Below are 8,729 nucleotides of genomic sequence, written 5' to 3' on the forward strand. Positions count from 1 at the left end.
GCCCTGCTGAGTGGCAGAAAGACTGAAGCTTGGAATATACTCTGCAAAAACAAAGAAATTTGTTCGTTTTCTCGAGATGGCAAGAACAAGAATAAAGTTTGTTTCCTGCCAGTACATCCCATACTTCACGAGAAAAGCAGGTGCCAATCATCTGCGTTTTTCTGCATTAACCACGCCCACTATAAATCTATGACCAATCACACAATAGTTCTCGGACACCCGCAAGAAAAATGTTCTGCTCAGGTGATGTGTCGAGAACAAGCTGCGAGAACTCCCAAACCAGTTCTGCGAGAACAACATGATGTAATTTTGTTCTTGCAGCCCTGGGAGCGAGAACTTTTTTCTCTGTTCTTGTGGAGTATGTTGCAGCCTTGAGAGGCAGCATTGGTTTACAGCATGAATGCAGCGAAAACACACAAAACCAGGCCCGGCGCCAGAAGGGGGGTAGGGGGCTTGTCCACGGACCCAATGGACATCGCTGTTCCGAGCTTGAGACGGACTTGATAATAGCGTGCAATTTTCTCACTCAAACCACCAACCTGCTGCTTCTTCTGCTTTTAGAGGGAAACGCTGCCCATAACTGCTTGTCTAGGATATGAAATCCCTCATAAGAATTCTTATTAATAGCATATCATTAGCGAAAAGGAGCTAGCAAATGATCCAGTGTGTATCTGTATTAGCACTCGTCAAATGATTACATTTCCAATGTGTTTTCGCCTAATTACTGGCTAGTAATGTAGCCAATCACAGACATGTTTGTATATATCTACAACGCAGTTGGCCAATCATAGGTGTTGAACTTGGAATCCACTCACCGCATCACACACTCTCGAGTGTTTGTCCAGGTGCTGAGTTCAGTTAACAAGCGCGTCTCTATAAGTGCAGACATCGTGAAAATAGGATATTTATTGTATACCAGCTTCACTGTGCAAATTGTTGAGATTGCGTTTATTGAATGAGTGACAGCTTTTAGTGATTACACTCTTTGTGCACTGTCTGGGCAATATAATTATTGTTTATTTTTTATTAATAGGTCTATAATATATTCAGAATTTGAATAAAACTTTTGTTTTATGGGAGACCACAGGGTGAAATCAGTAGCCTACATTGGCGCTCTTTGGCATGGCAGGATTTTGAACAACTTCCTGAGTTGCCGCGGACAGGCGCTGAACGCCGCTGCTGTTGTGCGTACACTCATTGAAAATAATGTGTTTGAATTTTAAAGACGTGGCGTGGTGCTGTAATTACTTTTGACCTGGCAATACATGTGTAGGCCTATATAATGTTATATGCTTTATCCAGTGCGGGTTGGGTGTCGGTTCTATTTTAAGCGGGTTGGGTCGAGTGCGGATTTTAATTAGAACTCCATGTTGGAAAACGGGTCGGATGCGGTTTAACGCATCATGGGTACGGGCGGGTGCGAATTTACAAAATCTGACCCGTGCAGGACTCTGGCGCCGATTCACCCCTAAGAGAGCTGGTAAAGTGTAATAATCATCTCAGAAAGAAAAAAAAAATCTTCTGTCAGGCGCAGTTAAAGTAAAAACTGCCTGGGGCAATATACGCTGTGTCATTACTCCAACATTATCTTCATAACTCACGAAATAAAAAGTTACCCCTCAGAAAAATTAACTTTCCTCTCTTGTCAACATGAGCGCGGCGCGCGCTGTCACATCATGTAAGGACACACTTAAAAGTAATCGGTCAGGTCGTTTACATGGTGAAAAAAAATTAATAACGAGTATGGAAGAAATTCAAGTTGTGCTGCTTTTGCTGGTTATGTATAGGCTTACTAAGGTAATTAACAACGACAGAAAAGAGCACTAATATGCAGATTCAGCAGCATGCAGCATATTCAGAAAGCTTGTAAAGCTAGATTTAAAATGACAATGTATATTATTATCAGCTATTACGGACATTGCACGTGAGATGGCTGAGACAAACGCGGCGCGCGCCATCAGACAGAGAGCAAGACTGATATTTACTGAACGAGACCGAACCTCGCAAAAGACTTTTAAAAATGCCTGTTGAAATAAAATGCTGAGCTAAACCAATCAGCATGTTCAGCGCCCAAGTCCCGCCCTCGAAAGTTCCTGAACTTTGAAAAAGTACTACCTCGCGAGCAGGGCCGGGAAATATTTACCCGGAACTTCATTTAGACCCTGGTTCCTGCGGTCTAAACACACGAAGTACCACCCAAAGTTCCTGGTTCCTGGGTTAAGTTCCTGTGGTGGAAACGGGGCTTAAGGGAGCACCCAGCCACCCTGCGGAGAAAGCTCATTTCAGCAGCCTGTATCTAAGATCCTGTCCTTTCGGTCATGGCCCACAGCTCATGTCCATAAGTGAGAGTAGGAACGTAGATTGACCGGTAAATCGAGAGCTTCGGCTTACAGCTCAACTCCTTCTTCACCACGACAGATCATAACGTTGCCCACATTACTGCAGATGCTGCCCCGATCTGTCTGTCAATCTCCCGTTCCATCCTTCCCTCATTTGTGAACAAGACCCCAAGATACTTAAACTCCTCCACTTGAGGCAGGAACTCTCCACCAACCTAAAGTGGGCAAGCCACCCTTTTCCGACTGAAAACCATGGCCTCAGACTTGGAGGTGCTGATTCTCATCCCAGCCGCTTAACACTCGGCTGCAAATCTTCCCAGTGAATGCTGAAGGTCCTGGTCTGATGTTGCCAACATGACAACATCATCTGCGAAGAGCAGCGCCCGAAATCGTGTGGGCCCCAAACCGGATACTCTCCGGACCTTGGCTGCGTCTAGAAATTCTGTCCATAAAAATTATGAACGGAACTGGTGACAAAGGACAGCCCTGCCAGAGACTAACATGCATCGGGAACAAATTTGACTTACTGCCGGCAATGCGGACAAAGCTCCTGCTCCGGTCGTAAAGGGACCGAACAGCCCTAAGCAGGGGCTCTGTTGAAATTGTGTTTATTGTAAAATGGAATGTTTTATTTTGATCAAAGCTGAATTTTCTTGTGTCACTGATGCTGATTTGCTATTTTCTAGGAATATTTATGATTATTATCAGTGTTACAAAGAGTTGAGCTGCTTCATATTTTTGTGAAAACCATGATACTATGATTTTTTTTTCAGGGTTCTTTGATAAATAGAAAGAACAGCATTAATTTTGAATACAAATATTTCTTAAATTCCTTCCAACATATAGAATCACAGAGATATGGAGAATGATTATCTTACACTTTCTTATTCCTGGTTTGATGAAGTGTTCACCCATAGGATCAGTTCTGCAGAAGACAGTAGGGTAAAAATAATATGTTATTTAAACTGTAATTAAATGGTATATATCAAAGTGTCCCCTTTATATATGCTGTCAATCAACCAGTGCAAACAGTCAGTGACTCTCGCCAAAACTCCCTATTATGATGAAAGCATTCTAAATTAAGACAATCATTATAAGTCCACCCCAGGAATCATTATAAAACAATAAAACTATGCCGTTCATGACTCCTTTAAGGGCCACAAAAATATTGATGAATTTAAATGCATACGTTAAATTATAGAGGTGTTTCTCTCTGAGGCACTAATGGGTGTTTTCTGTCTCACAGATGCTTGCGATCTCATGCTAGATCGAAACACAGCTCACGTTCAGTTGTGTCTTTCCGATCAAGACAAAACGGCGACACTAGTAGAACACGTGCAGCTGTATGCTGATCATCCACAAAGATTTGAACCTGCTGTACAAGTTCTGTCAAGAGAGCCTCTCCGGTCTCTGTTACTGGGAAGCTCAATGGACGGGTTCAGAGGGGACAATTGGTAGCCTGGATGCCAGCCGAACTTAGCCCCACTGGCGTAGGAACCGGGGGGGACGGGGGGGACGTGTCCCCCTCAATATTGGAAAATGCTGCATGTGTCCCACCCAAAAATTAGCCTATACGCAGGGACAAAAACTGTAACATTTGGAACTTTTATTTTGAAAGCGCAACAAAGAAGATATTCGGTTTTGCCAGTCAAACCCAGAGTGATTTCATGCTTGAATAATCATTCGCAAATCACCAGCTTCATAACGCACGCGCGTTGCTACGGTTACGCGCCTGGCCCGAAGTTAACTTCCAGTGTTTGTTTATCGGTCTGGCTGTAGATAGTATGGAGCACTACTCAGTAGAAAAACACATTTTTGACATACTATTCTTGGATAACATGATATATTAACAATCAAGCAAAGAGCACATGACACCAGCGCAAAAAGAAAGAGTGTGCGACTGACCAAGCCTTGAATGCTTCATAAATATCCAGTCTGGCTGCATATTTGGCGTCTACTGTAATAGCTCTATGTCTAATGTGATTTACTTGTTATTTATTTGCTTGTAATCAGAAATAATCTACTGTGGAGGTAACATATTGTGGCTGCGTTTACACTTGGCATTATGCGATCACCGTGATGCGATCAAGCAGATCACTTTATATTTGTTCACGTCAAGTGGAAGCCACCTGGAGTAACTGATCGGATTTGTGTTTACCGCAAAAATTAATGGCAGTGCATAGAGCACGGGATTTGGGTGGTGCATTAGCATTCATATACAATCAATCTCAAATAGGGTACTTAATCTACAAGTTTAAGTTTCCCAACTTTAATCTTATATGAAACAAAGAAACGTGTTATTCCAAATTTTCAATGCATTGTATAATTGAAAGGCGAGTACGCAAGCATTTGGCTACTGTACAGAAAACGGCATTACAAAGTCAAAGGGTTAGTTCACACAAAAATTTGAATTCTGTCATTATTACTCACCCTCATGTCGTTCCAAACCCGTAAGACCCTCGGTCATCTTCGGACACAATTTTAAGATATTTACAGGTTTGGATAGACATGATTTCACACGGCTGTCGCGCTCTACCGTCACGCTTAGGATAGGCTACTGAGCTGACCACCTTTTTCAGCATGTGAGCGGAGCACAGTTGCGTGACGCTCCGCTAGATATTCCGCTCTATGCCAGTGAGCTCCACAATTCACTATAAAATGTGAATTATTTGATTTAAATCTAGCGATTTCAAGCTTTCTTTAGACTTGTGTTTCATGTTTATGTCATGTATTCACCGAGTTTCAGATTCTCGCAGATAGAAAGCGCACCTTTTTTATTTATTTTACTAAAGCACAAAGTTTTGTTGTTATGTGAGTATACACAAATAAAAGTAGACAATTAATAGTTTATAATTATGTCTCACATTTATCGGTATGGCCAAAAATTACGGAGTATTGCGAGTTATAGGCTATCCCTCGTCTTGACTCGTGATGGGGGAAAAAACATCAGAACTCGCCGGTGCGTTCTTCAGCCAGAGGGTTAAAGAAACCGCAGCCTATTTAGTTTCATATTTATGTTTAAATAATAGCCCACAATGTAATTTATTATTATTATTATTATAATTTTTATTATTATTAATTATTTTAATTAGGGATGCACCAAATATTTGGCCGAAAATGGACCATGTGCATTCTCGGTGCATTCTTGGCCGAAAGACTTTCATCACCGAAACAATACGTCCGAAATGTGATGACGCAAACAGAAACCGCGACCTGTGTGCTGGTCTAAAGATGTGGTTCATCTCACATATGATGACGCATCTATGGGTTGTAACTTGAAAATAATACTTTGTTTATGTTTCTCGTGATGGATACACGCACTGGCTCCTCAGTGATACACTAACACCAGCGATTATAAAAGAAAAACGTGGGCAAAACGGTCTCTCTTTATAAACTTTGTTCAATGCATGCGAGTGCTGCCTTAGGTTCAAATATGGACAGTCATTTTCACCATAATCACCCGCGTGTAGTGCCAGAAGACGCGAATGAGAACATCTGTCTCTGTGCACTCATCCGAAAGCGCGCAGTCTCACAGTGCGCTAATATTGAGTTATCTTTCAAGTCTTGCGTTTGAACGGACAAACTCACAAAAAAAGTAGCCTATGTCAACATGTCCATCTTGATGAGTCTTTAGTAATATTGTTATCTACTTTTTTGCCCTACAGAACATCTTAAAATGCACATATGTAGATCCTAGAAATCAAAATTTTCTCGGGGGAGCATGCCCCCGAACCCCCCTAAATAACTCACATTTGGAATCTTTGTGATTAGAAAAGAGTGTCTTTTTTACAATTAAGGGATGTAGGCCCTACGGTGACACAGAATAAGCCATTAATATTTGATTTGTAAATAATAATAAACAACCGATATCCTGATATAGAAATGAAACCTAAACCTAAAGTGTTACATGCTAGGTTGGGGGGGGGGGGGGGGGCTAATAGCCTGCACTGGGGCCCATCATTAGTTACGCCACTAAATGGGAGATTATTTATAATAACAACAAGATTTTTAAAGGATATTTCTACTGTTGTATTTTTGGGGGGTTACAAATCAAATATTTGCCTTTTAAAGTGCTACTTTCCTTTCTGCCTGCAATTACAGGAGGGGGTTGTACACTTTTATGTTTCCCAACTTCAATATTTGTGTAATAATAAACAGATGATTTAAACAGATGATAAACTGATGATTTTGTTTATTTATTTGCTGTTTGTGATTCTATACATTTTGTACCACGTCACTATAGGCTACTGTTACTATTATGTTGGTGGGATGGACGTTGATTCATAGCGGCGAAAATGTCCCCCCCAATGTCAAAGTCGCTCCTACGCACCTGCTTAGCCCCACCAACAATCCTTTTTAGGTCGGGCAGTTCGAGGCCTTGCTCCATAGAGGAGTAATTATCCCCAAACAGAAACTATTCGGACCAATTAATTAATCAGGGCGGGCTTTAGACGATGACGGACAGATGATCAACAGTAACGTAATCATGCATGTCATCAAAGAGGCTTGGATTATATTTTTTCGAATCCTAAACGGAGAGCTTGCTTGTATAAACATTCACCTTCACAATTTCTCTCAGAAATGATGATCATGTTGGGTAAGTACTCTGTGTATCATTAAATTATTTAATTTTTTTACAACACCGGCAAAGATTGTGTATTCCAGCCTGATTTCAGCGTGCGTGCAGACAAGGTTGCCAAGTTTTTACGACAAAACCCGCCAACTACTATCCCTAAACAATAGCTTCTCAGGGGGTTCTCCGGGGGAAAAATGGCGTTTGGGGTGTAAAATGTGTGTTCTTTTGGCAAGGTTGCTGCTAAAATTCGCACTCATGGATCTATATATCACATAATAGTCACTTCAACCCGCAGACATAGAAAACAACCCGCGGGGAAAAAAATGCGGACTTGGCAACACAGTGCAGTTGAACTCTGTTGACATTTGACAATGCGTCGCTTCGTTGCTCTGATTGGTTGTAGGTCTATCCAGTTGAGGTCTTTACTGGTTCGGTTGAAACACACCCCATAATCACAGCCCAATGGAGCAGTTTCAGACTTATACTCTGACTAGAATTGAGTACGTCAGGCTAGACAGTTGGAGTAACGTACAAGGAAATCGGGAGGAAAAAGAATCTTAATTTTCTGGACTGTCAGCTTGGAAGCAATGAGTCATGGACCATTACCTGTGGATATAGAAATTATGCTTCTCACAATCAAGAAGACGTTAACATAAAGGCTCCACCCTCTCATTCAGAGTGGAAGAGACGGCTGGTATTATGTCTTTCTACAGCATCTCTGACACAAACACGCTCACACACTTGTACACGTCCCTCACCTCTTTTGAAAAAAAAAAAAAAAAAAAAACTCTTTATGCTGGATTCAAGATTGGTACAGGCAATGTGTCCAACTCTGTGTCCCTCTGTCAGATGTAGAGACCTGGAGCCCACTTAACAACATAATTTGTGTTAAAAGTAAGAGTATGTTTGCACAACAATGATGTACTAAAAACGGAAAAGCTTTATCAAAATGATCGCCATTCATATCGATCTGTAAAAACTTTTAAAATGCTAGCTTTATCATGCATGCCAGGCCAGCAGTTAACAATATCACTTAAAGGGTTACTTCAGCGATTAGCATATGGCTTTGTGTCCGTAGAAACCCTGGAGTATATTCAAATGATTGGTTTCTCACCCCCCTCTTATCCCCCTGAGACAAGAGATTTATGCATTTTATTTCTGGAAGAATTCCTCCAATGATACAAATTGACAATATTTTCGTCATTAGAGGAATTTTTGAGCAAACGCTAAAGACTACAGCCAGCAGAGGGAGCCATTTCCACATGTTTTCAATCCACAGATGGAGGTTGGGAGATTGCACTCCCAGCTCACAGCTGCAGGCATTCTTGTAAACAGAGCTATGCTGAGCAATGTAAGTATTTTAACTTCTCAAATTAATTTCTATGAAAGTTAAGCTTCCAAAGGCATGAACTGAAAACGTGCCAGACAGAACACGCGTTGTGAATGTAAGTTATGCCGTGAGCGTGGTCGCGATTACCTCAGCTCTCATCACGAGAGCTCATTCAGCTTATACATGAAGGTAAATGTAATCTGACAACTGCAGTGTTAGTGCTGTGACACTCGCGCGGCGGCTCACTCATTATATTGAACAAACATGTTCAGTATTTAATTGTAGTGTCTGTTCTCCAAATCAGAAACAGTAATCCAGTAGCGGCTGCTTTGGGAATGGCCTCACAGGGCAGCGAAGCATTCTGGGAATTGTAGTCTTTCATCCCATGAGACAAAAATACATATTCTGTCTCTTCTCAGTCTAGAAGGCACAAAATTCAAAAATAATTTCACATTTCTACTACAGTGATGACCCAGTTTAAATA

Source organism: Pseudorasbora parva, chromosome 5, assembly GCF_024679245.1.
Source record: "Pseudorasbora parva isolate DD20220531a chromosome 5, ASM2467924v1, whole genome shotgun sequence".
Taxonomy (NCBI): domain Eukaryota; kingdom Metazoa; phylum Chordata; class Actinopteri; order Cypriniformes; family Gobionidae; genus Pseudorasbora; species Pseudorasbora parva.